Below are 20463 nucleotides of genomic sequence, written 5' to 3' on the forward strand. Positions count from 1 at the left end.
ACTAACTTTGGTTGCAATCCGTATTGCCGTATGGAAATGCACTGCGGACATACAAACAGACATCCTCTCTGCCCCCCTGGCCCATAATCCTGGCTACGGCCCTGGGTGACCGGCACAAGCATTTCTAAAGCACGACATTATAAGAAAAAGTGCCAAACATTTAGTCAATAAGGCCATTGCCTGCTACATACTGTTACATCTTTGTGGGATATTGTAATAAGTCTGCAAATTTATTAAAATGAAATAAATCTGCAGATTAACGTCTTTTTTTGCAAAAATTGGTTCCTTTTTTATCTTTTCTTCTTTTTTTTAGCCTCTTTCCCTTCTTTCACTGATCTCGTTGCAACCTTTTCAATGCTTTCTTGCTTCTACGGCTTTCCCCACTCTTTTCTTAGCTCATGGCTCATCTTCTTTTTTTCTACCTTCTTTTCATGTTGTGTGTTTCTTCAGTGTTTCTTCCTTCTTTTCATGTTTCCTCCGTAATCAATATTAACTAACAAATTAAATCTTCGTGGAACTACTAGGCCCGTTTCTATCAAATAGGCCCGTTTTATTTCTTGAACATTCTTTGTATAGTATACAGACGTTTACTATGGATGTTGATTACATCAATTCCAAAGCCAACTATTTGTACTACATTCGAGTTTTTCTTAAGGGTGAGGAATAATCTGCCATCTGATCTGACTAGTTCACTGATGATTTGGCCTCATTATAGATGAATAATACTTTCAGTTTTGTAAACTAACTGCCGTTTCTTTGAGCGACCTCAACATTTTTGTCAGAATGGTTTGTGAAATGCAACAGCAACGCTACTTGTACTGCTAGTCCTATGAATATGATACAGTGTATCGAAACTAGTCAGGAAAATAAAGTTCCAAATTGTAGAAACAGCAAAGTTTTTCATTCACAAATCAGTAATATTGGTTCGTTTTTTCCTTCATGCTCATGGAAATGTTTCCTCTGCAAATCTCTTTAGCTACAACTTCTCCCTTTTCCATTTTACATTTTTGGTCACACCTTCTGGGGTTTGCCTCTTTTTTATTCTCAAGGTTTCCATCAGACGAGTTTTTTTGAACCAGCAATTTGTTGGCTAGTTCAGCACTAGTGTACCAGTTACCAGTACGTATTGTTAGCCCTTCATTCAAAATTGGCTCACATAATTTTATGATCTCGTCCACCAGCATAGTCTTTTTAACTTCAATGTTTTTCCAGGTGTAAATTGCCATTCTGTAATTGTAGCCATACCCTGCACATAGCTTGAGCAGCTGTATCCCATACTTACTGCATATTTTTTCATGCACGCTGTGCATGATGAGTTGTCCTGGAAAAGGGATGAGTGATTTGTCCATATAGATTGTTTCAGTGGGATGATTTAGGCTTTGGAAACGCTCCAATAGTATTTCCCTAAGAGCACAGACTATATGCTACAGAGCACCATCTGGAAATTCTTCGTTATTTGCAAAGTGGGTCATTCTAAATAAAAGTCCAAACCTACTCTGAGACATAATACTAGTGTCAAAGTTGTTTTTGAATAAAATGTCCCTCAACCAGCACTCTTTTATAATAGTTATCTTTACCACACCAAATTGTGAGTAATGATTCCAAATAATTGCTTTATTTTAGCCACGTTTGTAGGCTCCCAAAGACGTAGGCGGGATGATGCAGAGATATTTGGCTCCTGCATTACTTATTGCGTTGTATTTGGGTTTGTTTCATCAGCTATGATTTTGAAATTGGTATTGTCATTGATAGCCGCATAAGTTTTGCTTTTCAACAGCCCTTGAATGATCGCAGGGTTTACGCCAACATATTCACTAAATTCTTCAAATTTTTATTGCCTCCTCATGGAGGAGACCAAAAATCGCCACCATTTTCATTATCTAGACTGGATTTTGGATGATTCAGGTGATGGCTGGATTCCAGAAGAAAAAGGAGTGTAAGAGGGCAATAATGACGGAGATACCACAGAAACAATGACTCCTACAGAGAAATAAATAATAGCAAAAAGTAATAATACATGCATGCAGTTTTATTTTATAATTTATGTAGGAAAATGACTTGTTTCAGTCTCTTCCTCCTCTGATTCTGATGAAGTACTGCTGAATTCACTCATGTTGCAACGTTCATAATTTTCATCTTCATCTGTGTAGTCAAAATCTTTGTTGGACATACCTAAAAAAGGGTCTAGCAGGTTAAGATGGTGAAAAGTGCCCCCCGATATTTTGAGAAATAAAAAATATACACTTAAAGTGCATCCAAAATTATGTGTTTTCCCAAAGTTTCAGACCTCAACAATGGGAAATAACCCCAGAAAAAATTGAAACACGACTTTTAGTTTTTTTAACCATATCTCCAGTTTTTATTTTTGTAAAATCGTTTTCTTGATTTTAAAATGTAAATACTATTATGGTCTACCATCCTGATTTTCTTCAAAATTTTTGGACCAATAACTAAACTTTTACGTAAGATTGAAATTTCAAAATTAAATTAAAAATTTTAGGAAACAATAAACACGTGGAAAAACATATATGTTGTTACCCCTACCTTAAAGCATAATCCTAATTTTTTTCAGATTTTTAAAATTGGTGGAACAGGGTCAAAAACACGAATAACTGCTTTCTGCCATTTGCATCTATGTATTCCAGGAGGATATTTGAGTTGATTGTTGAGAGCTACGATTGTTGATCAGTTTCTAATATTATTGATTCAAGAATAAACATTAACATAAAGAATGCCCATCACACTTAGATTAATCTAAAGTGTATATTTTTTATTTCTCAAAATAACAGGGGAAACTTTTCACCCTCTTAACCTGCTAGACCCTTTACACCATCTTCACCTTAAAACTTTCTCCCTCCCCAAAAATGATATTTCCGTTTAGATTTTACATATGTCAATGAATTTACAGAGTATATGGTGCCTTTTCTTTAACAACAGTGAAACATCAAAATATAACTGCAGGGAGGAGCTTAACTAAAAATCCTGGTCAAGTTGGTCATATCATTCTCCCTCTCCCACATCATGCCCCTCACTAGAAGAAACCACAAAGTCATATTACAGTAAAACCTCTATGTAGTGAACCGCTTTACATCATGAGCCTCCATACTTCATACCACCCCAACGGTCCCATCAGATTTACATGTAAATTTATAGGCAAACCTCTTTGTAGTGAACCTCTTTATCTCATAAAACCCCTACTTATCAAACCAAGGAGACACCCCCAAGACAGCCTAACTACCTCTACAAATCGTACCGAGACAACTAGCGACCATTAATGCTGCTGCGATTACGTACATGGAATGAAATTTTCAGCGATAAATGTTTAACCCTTTTTTTTCTTATACAACTTTAATATGCTGTAATTTTCACGTTAATCATCAGTTGTGGCCATTTTGTTCCATATGAGAGCATACCTAACAGTATATAAGAAAAAAGATAACCAACTATCCTAATCATTTTAAGTGACTGTTGAATTAAAAGAGATCACATCCTTTTCTCTCGAATCATGGTAAAAATCATGCGATAGCGCTCGCTTTCTGTAATTATTAAATAATAAATGCATGTTCACTAATGCATGCATGTTTTTTTTAACACATAAATATAATGATTTAAAAGACAGCAGTGCCTATCACTGACAACTCTCTATAGTGAACCTCCATGCATCAAAATGCCCAAATTTTGGTCCCCTCCATTACCATGTAAAGAGGTTGTACTGTAATATGATTAGCCTCTGATTTGAAATGGTTGAGTGGTGATGTGTTCAAAGTAAGAGATAATGCAATGCATTCCAGCTGTTTATTTTCTGAAGAAGATCCACCCGATTCAGCTACATTTTCATGCCTTACACTTCGTCAATGCCTACTCTGTTGACAAGGAGGACTTCAAATTGTTTGGTAACCTTGATAGCTGCAAAAGTTGATGTTCATCCAAGGCAGAAACATTACAACACCAGGGCATGAAAACCAAAAAAAAATGACCAACGCGGCATGGGATGAGTAAAGTTGCCGTATCTGATATGATGGCACTTCTTCAACATTAGTGACTATATCAGTTGTCAACAACATAGCAATAAATTAAGCAATTTTCTAAAACTATTGAATTTCAGGATACATATACATAGTACATACATATGCATGCAAATATGTACTGCGAGAGAAAATGGTTTTAAAAATCATATTCCATCCGTAAATGAGTTCCATACTTTTTTGAGCATTTTTTATTTTGTTAATATTATTTACAAATATTCATTTGAAAGTGAAGTATGACATTTACCCAATCAGTGAAACAGCATCTGAGGACTAATAAATTATTTACCCCTCTGATTAGTATCACTGTGATGCACTCTTAAGAATTGGTTGTGCCCATATTTCAGTTGCTTTTGGTCCAATTCTGGGTGACACAAACTAAAATTGGTAAAAAAAAACTGGGTGACATTGGTAAAACTAAAAATTCTGAATTCACTGTCATCATTGACATCAGGCAACAACAATTGTGAGACTTTAAATATGTAACAATCAAAACATACCCAATGACAAGGATCTTCAATATCATCAAATTGAAGTCCATTCACTGTCAAATACTTAATGCAAGTCCTTAGGAGGGGTCAATGATTTTACTCAGAAACTTCCTGGCTAGAACCTTTTTTTTCCTCCAAGTGGCCAATCTTGAGTTCTAGATACTGCCTCTTGAGGTTTAGTACTTCCATTTTAGTTTTATGCTCTTCCTGTGCCATTTTAAGCAGTTCCATCTCCGCACTATTCAAGGAGCCACTTCCACAAATGTTACGAACATTTTGCAGTGATTCCAAGCTAGAACCACTCACTCTGCCTTCATCTGTTTTAGGTGGTCTTTCAGTCTTTGACACACAACTTACGTCACATACTTTGTTAGACGTAACTTCACTTTTATTATCTAGGATACATAGGAAAAAAGAGTTGGTAAGAGTCAAGCAATGAAATTCAGAAAATCAATGTTTAAAGGATAAATTCATCAACATTTCAGTTTCTTGGCAAAAAAAATTGCATTAGAATATCTCCATCTAACTTTGAGCTATCACCCAGAAACATACACGCAACTAAATTGCAATTAAAAGAAACATTTGCTCAGCGAGGTGAAATAAAGCAAATTTTGTGCCTGGATGAAACCTCTTACGCACATCCAGCCTGGTGAGAGAGTTCACCTGGTTCAACTATTCGAGGTCTGTCACATTTCTTGTTCTTAGGGAATTATCATGAACGTGACAGATCTCTAAATTTTGGACCAGATAGATTATATTACCTGGCAGGAAACCAAGATAACTTTATCCAGTTAATTCACTCAGAATGCACTTATATTTCCTATATGTTCTGGTAATCTTGTAATAAGTATTTATTTCAAATCCACTGCTTAAACAGCCAGATTGTAGAAATTTGTTTCAACCAAAAGTAAAAAGGAGGCCCATATTTTTGGGCCTGTTACCATATTTGTGATTATTTACTGATTCCTAAATGTGTAACCTTTGGTAGTTTCCGGCATAGTATCAGTGACATCAGGGGTGCAGCTATGAATTAAGGCTAGGAGGGGTTTTAGATGCAACTAAAGGCCTGTTTACACGATACATTAACAGGTACGAGTTAATGTATGTTTGCGTGAATGATTTCTGTGGACTGGAACGGAATATGTACGAATGCATGAACCAAATTAGAACAGATTCTATTTTCTGTACATGCATTCGGACAGGTTGGGTGGTTACACGGTGCATTTTGGCGTTCATAAATTTAGACATTAACCCGTGCGTGCTAATGTATCGTGTAAACAGGTCTTAATACTTGGGTGTCCTGGGGGTATGGTATACCCACCAGGGTAAGCGGGAGGTGCAGGAGCCCTCCCCAGAAAAATTTTAGGATAAATAATGAGTTTTACAGCTTTCTGAGGGATATTTTATAAATCCTTACTCTATCTGTAAGTAATATTAATCCAATTAAGTAAAATGGATTCAACTTAAAAGTTTCTCTGAGCTCCCTGAAACCCCCCCCCCTGGCTGCGCCACTGAGTGACATAGTTTTATACAAAGATTTTGAAGACAATTAGGTCTTACCTACCTGACCATACATTTTGCCATTTCAATCCCATTAGTAATTTACATGGTACATGTAAACAGAGCTGAGTAGTATTTCAAGGACAAGTATTTTAAAATATGTATTTGAAATACATTTGTAATTTGTATTTGGCATTTACAATACATGACCTGAATGTACCCAGCCAGCACATTATAAGTCATTGAGATAAGGTGAAAGGAAGAAATAAGGAAGGCGCTTATCAAGTAAGCTTGCTATGGGTTTCTTACGGCCAGGCCAACAAACATCCAGAGTAATGACAAAATGGATGCTAAACTTTCAGCACTTCCGTAGATGTTGTTTAGATTCCATCGTTTTAAAGTATTCATGAAGGGATTTATGTATGAGAATAATTTTTCCATTCTTGGCACTTCTATAATCTGAGTGTAAATAACATCATACGACCATGATTTGAAAATCATTCACATTTACGAACTGATGGTGAAGCGACCGTTGTAGGAAAAAAACATAATTTCACAAGAATAGCTACGTAGAATAATATAAAAATGCCGGAAGGTATCTCTAATATATATACCTATATTGTATTCATCGGGTTATCAGACCATAAATTAAAATTCACATGTGTTATATTGTAAAGACCTTGAATAATTTCAGTTTTTCATGCTCCTGCCAGCCTAGTTTTTCTACATAACTGGATTTTAAACTGGTAACTACGCCTATCACAGTCATCAGATGCTGTGGTGTAGTAATTAGTGTATACAGTTGTGGATGCGCAGGTTATACGATTGCTCCCCTTAGTTTATTTTTTTTTCTTTCTGCCACAAGGATAAAGTACTTGTATTATGCTTTGTATCTTCACCAGCTGGTCGCTTGCAGTTGTTTATTTTTTTCTATTTACAGGAAAATCTGTTATCAGTTGTTAAGCTCTTATATGGACTCGCTGAATTTCACTGGTAGGCTTTAAATTCATGTTGGGATGAGCAACGTAGCATGTGTAGTATGCTGTTCAGCCGCCTTTGGAGATTCAACTGAAGTGACTTATGTTGTCTGAGGATATTTGACTGCATTCTTTTCCTATTCTCCCCTAAATCTTACCCTCGCCTTATATAAGCCCCTTGCTTATGATAAGGTGCTTATCAATTTTTTTCCGTAAGAAAACCATAAGAAACGAATAACTCACTTACTTTGTGCTCTCTGGGTATCTTGTATTTTGTATTTCAAATACAAATTTTTGTTATTTTCCCATTTTAAAATAAAAAATACATTTGTAACATACTTTTGAAGTAGCTCTGATAACAGTTATGCAACATTATGCTTAAGATATTACTTCGATTTTGTTAGATTCGTATTCTTCATGCTTGCAACAATCCATAATGTGCCAGGGCGGGCTATAATTTTTAGTTATCATGCAAATGTTTATTTGTATTTTAAAAGATATTTAAAATTTTTTAGTTTGTTTTTCAAAAGTCTAAGGTATTTTGTATTTTGCACTTCAAATACATTTTTAGCAGTATTTTGTATTCAAAATACTTCTAGGCCTGCATTTTGCCCAGCCCTGCATGTCATAAGAATTTCTGATTTTGAATGCACTTTTGTATGGAAAAACAAAAATTTAAACTCAATACCTACCCATTGGTATTTCTGGGATACTTCTTTTCAATGGTGTTCCTGGTTGAGTTACTTTTGCAGCACTCATCTGATCTTCACTTCTCTTGTTATTTCACCTTTTCCTTAAAACAAAGCATATGTAAATAACATTATTGTCAAACTTCCCTTTCAGTTACTACCTGTGTACTCAGGTCATTAGCATATAGCAAGTTGCTTTAGAGTGATATTTATGGAACTACGAGCAGGGTAATATTCCATAGAAAATGTCTTTGATGAAAGATATGAAGACATTTTACTCTGTTCATCACCCACAAAATTTCCCTTTGGAAAAAGGAAATTGCCTTATAACTTATCCAAAGGGTGACCATACTGGTAAGAAGTCAGTGTCTATGATGGAGTAATTTTGATTGGCCTAGTCCATGTCAAATTTTAAAACCAATAATACAATGCTAACAAAATTTTATTACCTATTGTCAAGGTTATATATAAAACTTTGCACTAGGAGTGCTGGCGCCTTTGATGGTTTAGTTATTAAATTTGTGTGAAAATTTACTTTCATCTTACAGGTTTGACATTTTAATGTAACACCACCTTGAGGTAGGCAAATAATGACCAAATTTTATTCAAGACCAATTCTAAAACATGGATTAAACAAGAACAATTCAACATTTTATCCAAAATCCAGTGGGAAACCATGAAAAAATTAGCCAATCTGCACAGTTGCAATCCTCACTTAAGATTGTGGATTATTTCACAAAATTCATGCATTTGGGGCAGGTGTGGTCTGGTTGGGTCAGCTGATCGGCGATTGCCAAGGACCCTGAATTTTGGGGAACCCCCACTACAATTTCGTTAAGCGTGAAGTGTATATGAAAGGTGTAGTAAAAGAAGGCTCAGATTACTCGAAACAAAGGTGTTTTTAACTTTAAAATTCTATATTTTCATTAGTTACCTAATGTCCAACATAATCACAGTAAAAATATTGCATAAAAATAAATAAAATACATAATGGTGTTAGAAGATGAAAGAGAACCTACTACTTTTTTGAGGGGGTTATTCAAAAATGATATTTTAGGAAATTTTTAGATTTCAGTGCACTTCTTTAGGTACAAATTCACTAAATAGATAATAGAACAAAAGAGCATTATTATTATACTTTATAAGCTGTGAAATTCTCACTTTTCATAGTACATATTTTGTCTCAGATGGTTGATTGTTTATTAAATTTATCTTGTTACCTAGCCATCATAGCATCAAAATGCATTTCTGGGCATGGAAATTCCTACACTTTTCTGAGGGATGATCCCTGAATCACCAAGGAAGGAGGGCCCAATCATGTACCCCAGCTGAAGGCCCCAATCACCCCTGATTTAGTGTTTCTTACGAAAAATAATAACCTCATTCAATATTGTAAACAAGGAGAATGGAAATCCAATATTGCCATTTCATATTTTTTGGCAGCAGCAGAGAAAACTTAGTTATCAACTTAACTTGTAGAATTTGAATTTTCCCATTTAAAAATAAGTTTTCCTTGCTTGTGATGCCATGCATTTCTCCTTTTTTGGTTGGAATCAATTATCAAATAAGTATGTCTCAGAAATTATTATTGTTTAAATTCTCATCTTCAACAAGAATTTCATGAATAATTCACAGGAGTTTCTTGACTCTGAAAACTTAGTAATTCCCATTTTTCATGTGTTTCAAGATTCTATGTACAATGTACATCCTACCATAGAGCATGATTCCCTGGGTATACCTCTTCAGAAAAGATACTTCTACATGTCCTGCTTTCTTTTGTTATTAGCAAGGGTCCTGCAGGACCCAAAAGCCAAAATGTCTCGCAACCTTTCAAGAGTTTACCGTGCCAAATGCTTAATTACAGCATGCAAAATAATAAATAGGGCGACAATATTTTTTCTATCATCTTGTGAAAATCTTCGCAATTTTGGAAATGTGGTATCATAAAAATATGAGGTTCAGGTACTGCCTCTAGTTTACAACCACAAAGCTCGCAACAGTCTCGCTTGTAAGGCATGCATCTAAATTTGCTCAATGCTCAAGTGTATATAGTGTATAGTGGATTAGACCTTAGAGTGCAGGAACGTTTTTAATACGTTTTGCATGCTGACTGCGACATTTAGCCAAAATTTTTATTACATCCTGGATATCTTGCACTTGGGCACTTTCCCTCACCATAAGGATTGCTAAGGGGCTTAACTCTACCACACCAGCCCTCGTGGCAGGGGGTACCTCCTGCAAAGGGGGTCTCTTCTGCACTGACTGGCAGCTAAAATCGTGCACTCCTGCAGGCCAAGGGTTAAGTATTAGGGACTTCTAATGAGTGGTGAACGGAGTCAGTTATGCTCGAGGCACATACCAATGCCGTAATGAGGGGGAGTCCCGGGGGGTCCGGATCCCCCCAAAATATAAGAAAACAATTAATTTATGTCATAAAAGAAAACAAAATATTGAGCAATCATGAATTTAACAAAGATTTCTTTGACAAATGATATTTTCTTAATAATGAATATTAAATTTATTTAGAAACCCTATACTTAAGTAACCTGTTTTTTCAAAAATTTTCCCCCCTGATTTTGGACAAGCGAAACAAAATGGCTGAATGAAATTCCTGGCTACCCACTGGCCCATACCAATGTTGCGAATAACCCAATACCATTCAGATAGTGGCGTAGCCAGGATTTTGAAATGGGAGGGATTAACAGAGATTTCGGGCCCCTTCTGAGGTGTATGGGAAACACCCCAGGGCGAAAAGGGGTGCGGGGATTTATTGAGGCCATCTTACTCGCTTTTGGCGCCTTCTTTAAAGGCTCAAGGGGAGGGTTTTAACTTGGAAAACCCCCCATGGCTACGCCACTGGCATGCAGACATATAAATAGAACTCAATTTCTAAAATGTTTATGTAGCATACATTCCTAGGCATTGGGAATTGTGGAGCTTACTCATGAGTTCTTATGAGGAATCGTTACTTTCGTTGCAATCGTTACATGCTCGTAATCGACGATTACTGTACTCGCTCCTACTTAAACTTGAATTACTTTCAGGCAGCTTTGCTGTCAGGTATACAAACTTGAACAGGGTAGCGTTCAGTATCGCATACAGCCGCAGCCCCCATGAACCCTTCATTGCTGTTTGGGGCTGCGTACCATGGGGTGGGGTAGCCTTTACTGCTGGGTGGTCGAGCTGGAAACACTGCTTACAAAACCCACAAGACAGGCACGTAGCCAGCGGCTTGTAGTACGGGGCTTCTGTCCCCCCCCCAACTGAAATTTTTACACGTGCGGCGACTGGGGGAAATTCAGTTATTAAGTGTCTTGAAAAATAAGACTTACCCTCCCCCCCCCCCCAATCACCCTGTGAACCAAATGGCTATGTGCCGTCCACAATATATATAGGCCGTGTCCCAATCCACGCATATGCCCTTCATGCCCTAGCTGACGTCACGTTCTGGAAGTGATGTCAGGAAAGTGTCGTTCCAATAAGCATGCAGTGGATTAGGGTTTGAAGTGGTCGACACGATGGAAGGATTGAAGAAAACAGCTCCGGCAGAATGGATTAACCACCTATGAATGTACATGCTTGTTAAAATGAATATTAGTGAAACAAATTTACGAATATTTTCATGGTAATTATGAGGAAGGATGCGCAATATTCGGAGCAAAAGTCTGTTCCATAAAGGTTGGCGTCAAGGGAATGGTTTGTTTATGCAAATCATCTTCACCAATTGATGCTGTTGCGTAAATTAAAGGGATGATTATAATTCATAATAGCCTATGAGTAGTGTAGGAAAATAATAGTGCGCAAACCGCGGTTCTCGTTAGAGTGAAAAGTTTTGCATAAGGTCTTGTGAGACTGTTTCCCGAGGAACCGGTGAACGAGGAAAATGACGGAATTTCGGTGAATGAAAGTAGATCGCGTGTTACGGAGAAAAAAATATTTCTCACGTTAATTGATGATTCCAAGGTTTGCAGTTGAATCGGGTGTAAAAGTATACCGCGTATTTCAGAAGAAAACTATATCCCTTACGTGAATCGGTAATTTAAGAGGGAAAGCGCATATGTTAAACGTGAAATAAGGTCGAGGAAGCGAAAGGCTGTGTGAAATCGAAAAAATGGGTAGAATATCAGTGATTTCCTAGTTATATCGTGTGCATTTCTCAATATATAGCAAGCATTGAAGCACACACTACGGTATGGGAAAGGAGAATCTTTGAGCTTCAATATGAATTAAATAAAACATGGAAGTAGCGAGAGGAGCGTTAGGCATCGGGCATCCATTATAATGGGGATCGAAGTAGCGTGAAATTTTTTTCATCGAAGTAATACATGATTCTTATAGCAATTTTCACCAGGAATCCATTTTCACCAATAAAACTTCTCGTAAACCATTGTTTTTATCATTAAAATGCATTTAAAACAGTGAAATCCGTCTGAAAACGAGAAGTTAGCTCTAATTGTTGGTGACGTCATTTCTCCCGACGGTGTTTTCGTTTTGCATTCACGGCCGCAGAAGCTACAATGAAGCAGTCGTTGATTAAGTGGATATCTCGCCATTTTTTTAAATCCGTGTTTTCTCTGAGACATTTTTATGACGTTATTTAGTCACGTAAAATTTTTTTCATCCATATTCTATATTCGTAGAAAAAGAATTTATCGAATATTTGCGAAATGGAAGACGGTTTTGTGTAAGGCTGTTGCGATAATCTCCCAAAGGTGGATTCCATAATGATGGCTTTATATTCTAAAAGTAACCCGGACTTTTTGGCTACATAATTTAGAGAAGTGAAGGCTTCGCGGTAAATGTCTCTAGTTTATTTTGTCATTAATGGACCAGCTTTTACGAATACAGAAGTAACTACTTGGCCTCTGTCAAATATTACAGGCGGAAGAACTTCATAGGAGAAGTAGCAGCATTGGCAGAAACACGTTTTTTTTCTGATTACCATCAGTCTTTGTTTCTGGCTTTAATTGGCAGGACTTTTCCTGACCTCGACTTTCCACCACTTCCTCAGGTTGTAATTCCTTCTGTAGCACGAAGTCAGTTGATTGGAGGAAATAGTGATTATATATCAGTGAGTTTCTTACACATTGTACGCTCCTAGGTAGCAAATATGGTTTTGAGTTCAGATAGGAAAACTACGCATGTTAATCAATTGATTTCGGAGAGAGGGAGGGTAGCCTATTAAAGCGGTGCAGCGAGGGGGGGGGGGTTTCGGCGATAAACCCCCACCCCCAACTCCAGAGCTCAGAGAAATTTTTAAGTTTAGTATATTTTACATAATCTGATTACTATTACTTGTGGAATAGTGTGAGGATTAATAGAATATCCCTCAGAAGGCCGTAAAACTCACCATTTTAAAACCTTTTATCTGAAATATTTTCTGGCGGAGGGCCCCCGCACCTACCGCTCCCACCCTGGCATGTAAGCCATACCCCCAGGCTTCCCAGTATTAGTTGTGCCTGAAACCCTTCCCCCCCCCCCAGCCTTAATTCCTAGCTGCGCCCTTGACCTACTGTATGTACCCTTAAAGTATTCTTATCATGATTAATCATTGATATATTAAAAAAATACAATAATTATAAGACATCGGATACTACGACGACCGTTTTTTTCAACCGACACGGTGCAAGCGACAGGCGGGCACTGCGCGAACAGGGCAACTGCACGTCCTCCGCACCATACGCTCAAGTCATTTCTCAACATAATCTGTTGTATTTACTTAAAGTGATCTTCACGAACAAATCCCGTCGTTTTCGTCGACAGATCGTTCTTCCTCTTCATCGCCTTGACCCACTACATTCTTCTCGCTTCGTTATTCGACATAACGACGAATATTTTATTAGAATTTCGTGATGTATTTGAACAAATAGGCACCACGCAATACATATAATACGATATAAAAGCACTTCATGTAGGTAAAAACAACGTCTTCCTGGCGTAGGCATACCGCAACAATCTCCAAACTCCACGCCTCGGACGCTAGCAACTCTGTTTTGGGAGAAATGACGTCACACCTCTTGGACACACTACTTTCGCTCCTACCCCCCACTCCTCCTTTTTGACCTTTGATATCTCGAAAACTACCGCTAGTATTGAAATTTCCCCCGGTAGATATTATTTCCTAGAGGTTTACTACATTTTGAATGAGTTTTCAAAAAATGTGAAAATTCCCCATTACGTGAGGGGGGATGGGGTCAAGCCGATTCTAACCCAATCTCACGAAAGGGAGAGGGGAGGAGGGGTCCTGGGATGTATCTCGTATTTTTTACGCAAGAAAAAGTGTAAAATTGCGATCTCGGTAATCTACTACCCATATTAGTCTAAACTAATCTTAAAGAAAAATAATTATTTTTTAAAAATAAATCCAACGCAACGAAGTATAGATTAACGCATTTCACTGAAAATTGTAACGTTTATCTTTTTATTTCGTGTTACCTCGAGTTCTGCCGTATCCCCTTCCTCCGGTCTCTTTCTCTCTCGTAGGCGCCTCCTTAGTCTTTGCCTCCTTTCCCTCTTTCTGCCGAACTTTTTATAACACGTCTATCTCTTACTTCTCTCCATACACGACTACCAGTTTTTCTTTTCGCGTCCCTCACTACCATTATTGCCTCCTCCTTCCATTGTTAATTTTAATTCATTTGAACAAACAACATGGCGGCTTCTTTACAAAATACGAATTTTGAAAAATCTCACATAAAATAAGAGGGAGGGGGTCGGGGCAAATCTCACGATGCTTCACTAAGGGGGAAGGGTGTCTAACAACTAACAAAATAACTTCACGTAATTAATGGACGCCCCCAAAGCATCTGCAGACACTTAGTTCCCTAGTTAATTAACAAACTAAATCGTACAAGAAGTAATTGTAATTTTACTGTTTACTTTTTGAAATCAGTAATTTTTACTCGTAATTGATTACTTTTTCATGAAGTAGCTATAATTGAGCCCAGTTACTCTTTCTCAGTACTTTAACCAACACTGATGGCAGTTATATGTAGGGATTGTGGCTTCCACATCCCGCGCAGTGAATATCGGTGGAAAGCGATCGTATCTGATGCGAACTCATTTTCCACAGAGTCGTGCATAATACATTGTGAATAATGCTTCATCCATCAAAAGTTACTCTCGTTTACCTCGTCCCTCGAATCACCTCGTACTACAAATATGCCTCATTCTTAATGCGGAAATCGGTAAGTAATCCATCGAAGAGGTCCATCGATAGGTAAGTAATCCATACGATTAGGATATGCAAGCCGTCGGATGCCGCATAAGACTAACATTTCACTCGCCATCACAAATTCCTAGGGTTAGCAATATTCCTTAAAATTGAATAAAATTGTTAAATACCTTAACGATAATCATGGCTGGCCGGACGAAAGATAACACATTATTCGGAGACAAAAAAGGACACGAACATTTTATCAGCGTCATAAGAGGTGTAATCAAGCTATAGAGATCTTGATGAAACATTTCTAATCTTCCGACTACTGAAAACGGTATGAAACAAAGTTACCTTGGAGATGAATCTGCACCCCAGACGGTGGGAGGACATAAAATCCAAACCGAAAAATCCAAATCTAATAGGTCCAAAAATATTTTTAGAAAATCTATTATTTTTAGAACTATTTACACTATTTAAAAATATCCCTAGCAACGCTATAATATTTTCGCAACCGACTTCATTGTTTATTAATATCCCTAGCAACAAATTTTTAAAATGGCTTTACCAGTACTCGCATTTATTCGTAAAGGTAAAATAACTTACGGGCATTACAATGGTTTTCTGTATTTAACCTCATCCGTTAATGGCGATGTAAAATATTGGAAGTGCCGAAGGAAAAGTGAGTGCACTGCGCGATTGACAACAGTAAATACGGGCCGCAATTTACTCATACGAGAAGGAGGTGGACATGCTTCTCACAATCATGCACCAAATCCTGAAGAAGTGGAAGCTTTACGCATACTTGGTGCTATTAAAACGGAAGTTAACGAACATCCTGACCGTCCACCAGCGGCAGTGATGAGGGTCGCAGTCAATGCAAGTGCTGCAGTGCAAGCGCATTTACCAGACAAACATAATTTAAGAAAAGTTATTCAGCGGGAACGTACAAAGGAGTTACCGGCGAATCCTACTTCTATTGAAGACCTTGAAAGTGTACCTCACAGGTTTACAAAGACTGTTACTGGCGACAAATTTCTTATCTACGATTCTTACGAAGATGACGATTACAACTTAAATTGTGGCATAATTATTGCTCATGATGATGTTGAACGCGTCTTCGATCTTTTCTATGATGAGATGCCTGACCAGTTTGCAGTTATTGCCGATTATTTCGAAAAAAAACCTACTTTCGTGGCGTTCCTGCTAGAGGAAGACGAAGAGCGGTACAGCCCAGGTATAATTAAAAAAAGTGGAATCAATATGCAGCGGTAATAGGGTAGTTTCCTTCATCAAAGAAAACGAAAAGCATTGATTGCGATTCGTTACCCACCATTAGTGTATTCATAATATACAAATCATTTGGTTTTAGAAATACCGGTTTAGACGAATGGCAACGGTCAATTTTATCCTCTTTGGAAAAAGGCCAGATTGACGCCCATGCGATGCCACTCCGCGTGACGTCACAGGGACCTAGTTTCTATACGAGAAGATAAGAGTTTTACATCGTCTGAGATTACCAATGCATGCATGAGGCACAGAGCTCAGGGAAACATGTCTTAATAATCACCTATTAAAACTGCCTAAGGTCGGAAAGTTTTCTTCGTTTGATAAGGTATTAATAATCCTTATTTAAGCCAAACGCTATGTGCTAGCAGGGGACTCTGCTACCTGCTAGCAGCCTGCATCAGCAGTGCACATGTCCTCGCCCAAAGGTCACCTCATTTGCGGCAGCGGGAAACAGAACGACGTCACACGGAGTTTTCTCATCATTCGTCGCGTTTTCGCGCGCTTGAAAATTTTCACTTTTCATTAAATCGCGAAAAATAGATATCGTCATTTAAAAACCTAAATGCGTGAAATACGTACTCCAGGAGTAATAATCTTTCGATTTAGGTAGCAAAAAAATAATAGGAAACCACCCTATTCAAGGCACAGCAAGAACCAACAACCACCAGACTGGCATAATCATTTAAATAAATTAGTCGGTAAAAGCATAGAGTAAGTTTATACTTACTCTATGGTAAAAGCCACCCTAGTTTTTACACTTTTCTGCAAGAATTACAGAAAGAACAGGCAGACGTTGAGTACATTATTCGTGAGATAAGTCTTGGAAGAAAAGTGAACAATTTAAAACCGGGAAACCTTCATCAGGTAGAAGAACGCATCGAGAACATTGTCAGCATCTACGGAGACTACTCTTAACGATGAAGAGAACATGAATATTGTAACAGTTATTTTTGAGTTGTTTTGGGTTATTTTGAGTTGGATTTTGGTGTGACGATGGATAAAAGCATAACAATGGAGCGAGCAATAATGAGCGACAGAGGTGGAGTGGGGCGATTGTTGTTGACGGCGCGGGATGGTGTGTAGAGGGGAGTTGGATTGTAATAGTTGCGGCGTACGGCTATCTCTTTGCTCCGAGTTTATTTATAAAGTGCAATAAAATATTTGTAAGTGCATTGAAGAGAAAATAAAAAAAAAACGTTACAATATATTAAAGCGATAGGCCATAACTTGCATAGCGCTAATTCCATATAAAATTAACTTTTAATGTTATGAATTTTGAATAAAAGTTTTAAAATAAAATTATTCTTTACTTTTTGGCTTGGACATTTACTCTTTGGACTTTATGTCGAACAATCCCCCAGACTGCTCTGTTTATCATCTTTACAATGGAAAATACAAATCAGGAAATTTGCACATCAGTAGTATCCGTAGGGTATATGATCGTTGGTAGTATCCATCATAAGGTTTAGAATGTTTAACGAAGAAGACACCAAGAAACTGTGGATGTAGTCTTATGATGAAAAACCCATAGAAAAATTCGTTGGCCTGTTACTCAAAGAGTTCATATTCTGTTACTATAAAATGCGAACTGGAAGATGAAACATGGCACGCTGCATGCGCTTGCAATGACAGAAAATGGAAAAAAATAGATGCTGAAGGCTCTATTTGGAGGAAGTATGGGACACAGCAAATTATAACTTACTGGCAATTTTCCAGAAATACTTCAATTTTCCTTTTTTGTGTTTTCGCGCGGTGACGATACTGTAAAATGGATGGAAACCGGTCGTGGAAGGAACTTTAAAGTATTTGCGGAAAATTGCCAGAGAGTTTCAATTTACTTTTAGCCATTGGTATTTCATATCAGGATCGTTATTTCCAGTTTGAAACAAAAGGTGTAACGTTTATCTTTTTATTTCGTGTTACCTCGAGTTCTGCCGTATCCCCTTCCTCCGGTCTCTTTCTCTCTCGTAGGCGCCTCCTTAGTCTTTGCCTCCTTTCCCTCTTTCTGCCGAACTTTTTATAACACGTCTATCTCTTCCTTCTCTCCATACACGACTACCAGTTTTTCTTTTCGCGTCCCTCACTACCATCATTGCCTCCTCACTACCATTGTTAGTTTTAATTCATTTGAACAAACAACATGGCGGCTTGTTTACAAAGGGGAAATGGATTTATGGTTGAGAATGCTGTTTTTTGGCTCCAATATGAGCGGATACAATAAAGTGACCAAATTTTGAAACAATATTTATAAAGTTCCTAGTTTAAAGTATCTTCCATTAGGAAGTATATAATGCCTAAACTTAAGTAAAATTTTGTGCATAATCCATTTTTCCACTCTAACTTTGATCAGTTAATTAATTATTTAGTTTCCCATGCATTTTGATGATGACTCGTGGTGGATGTTTTCATTCTTGGTTTATAAAAAAATAATTGATGTATGCAGCCACACTAACTTAAGAACTCGAGTGAAGATTTTAATGCCGATATAATTTCGCCCTTACTTCCAGATATAATCATTACTACAAGATTTTCTAAAGTAATTGTGTTTTATTGGTTTTGATTCAGATCCGATGAAGCCGACGCTAGGACATCACGTCTATCGGCAGCATTTGAAAGGAATGACAAAAAAGGGTGGACATCTGGATTACTGCTGGAAGTCGTTGATAGGCTGGCATACTAGAGAAGATAAGACGGCTATGGGTTTCCTGTAATTTCTCAGATAAGGTCAGTGGCGGATACAGAAAAAACTCAAGAGGGGGGCGCATAATATATCTTTACTTTTATCGTAATAAAAAATAATCAATTCACATGCAAAGTTTAACAAAGTTAAATTAAAGTGATTATGCACATGTACAAGACAATATCATATTATGATATTAAACAGTTACAATAGGGTAGTTTCCTTCATTAAAGAAAACGAAATTCGATTGCGATTCCTTACCCACCATTAGTGTATTCATAACATATAAATTATTTGGTTTTAGAAATACCGGTTTAGACGAATGCCAATGGTCAATTTTATCCTCATTTGAAAAAGTCCAGATTGGCGCCCATGCGACGCCACTCCACGTGACGTCACAGGGACCTAGTTTCTATACGAGTAGATAGGAGTTTTACACCGTCTGAGATTACCAATGCGTGCATGAGGCACAGAGCTCAGGGAAACATCTCTTAATAATCACCCATTAAAACCGCCTATGGTCGGAAAGTTTCCTGCGTTTGATAAGGCATTAATAATCCTTATTTAAGCCAAGCGCTACCAGCTAGCAGGGGACTCTGCTACCTGCTAGCATCCTGCGTCGTATCGGCGCTCAGAGCCTCGTCCCAAGGTCACCTCACTTGCGGCAGCGGGAACCAGAACGACGTCACACAGGAGTTTTCCCGGCATTTATACTTACCCGTCGCGTTTCCGCGCGCTTGAAAATATTCACTTTTCTTTAATCGCGAAAAATAGATATTGTCATCAAAAAATCTAAAAGCTTTAAATTCGTACTCCAGGAGTAATAATCTTTCGATTTAGGCAATAAAAAAATGTATAGGATACCACCTTATTGTGGTTCTGCAATGTTTGGCAATACGGGAGGCCCCACAAGGGGGCGCGCATCCACCACAACCCCCACATTTATCCGCCACTGGATAATAGGCTCGATTTGATTAACATGTGGTCGACATTGCAGAATCACTGATATAACTATCAGTCCTGCGGTTGATGGTGGTAGAGGCAGCAGTGTACCAATAGCAAGGCACTGTACGCTGTAATATCTGTGAATTTCAAATAATATTTTAGCGAGAAACATTTTTAAAATACAGGTAAACGACTATGGTCGGTTAGGAGCGACGCTAAAAGATAAAATATTCTTATCTCTGCACCATTAAAACTTTAAAATGAAAGCATACATTTTGAACGAACTGATAAGTCGAGGCAATAAGTCTAAAGGCCGTTTTACAAGGTATACGGAATTGCGCAATCTGACGTACGTGCGAAGGCGCAGTCAAAATTGCGTCGTGTAAAGCGGTGAATTGGTAGAACACATGCGAGAATGCGTAGACGTGAGATGTAGAAATAGCCCCTGTTCTAATTTCGTTCATGCATTCGCGTAATTCCACGCCATTTTAGAAATTAATGCAGCTCTAGCCTGCGCAATTCCGTGCCCCGTGTAAAACGGCCTTAAATGCCACTTTCGAGCGAAAGTGATGCTATAAGTGAAAATATTTCGCTTTGCACACCGAGAGAAATTTTTCAGGAAGGAATTCAAGTTTAAAAATGGAGAAAACTGATAGGGGAATGCATCAGTTAATTGAAGGAAAAAATGGAAGGAGTTCGGTGTGAGAAAC

At 37.8% G+C, this 20463-nt stretch overlaps 1 long non-coding RNA gene across 4 annotated transcripts; it reads right to left on the bottom strand.

Annotated features, from left to right (window-relative positions):
* Positions 1 to 4200: 4200 nt before the first annotated feature.
* On the bottom strand, positions 4201 to 18180 carry LOC124162847. 4 transcript variants are annotated; one of them, XR_006865691.1, is made up of 4 exons: positions 15027 to 15141; positions 7686 to 7786; positions 4526 to 4911; positions 4201 to 4403 (listed from the first exon to the last, which is right to left on the bottom strand). It is a non-coding gene; the product is annotated as an uncharacterized LOC124162847 (long non-coding RNA). The 4 variants fall into 4 exon arrangements; XR_006865690.1 differs by lacking the exon at positions 15027 to 15141 and adding an exon at positions 18052 to 18180 and having other exon boundaries at positions 4201 to 4911; XR_006865692.1 differs by lacking the exon at positions 15027 to 15141 and adding an exon at positions 15193 to 15275 and having other exon boundaries at positions 4201 to 4911.
* Between the last annotated feature and the right edge of the window lie 2283 nt (positions 18181 to 20463).

The sequence above is a fragment of the Ischnura elegans genome, chromosome 7 (assembly GCF_921293095.1).
Source record: "Ischnura elegans chromosome 7, ioIscEleg1.1, whole genome shotgun sequence".
In the NCBI taxonomy this organism is placed as follows: Eukaryota; Metazoa; Arthropoda; class Insecta; order Odonata; family Coenagrionidae; genus Ischnura; species Ischnura elegans.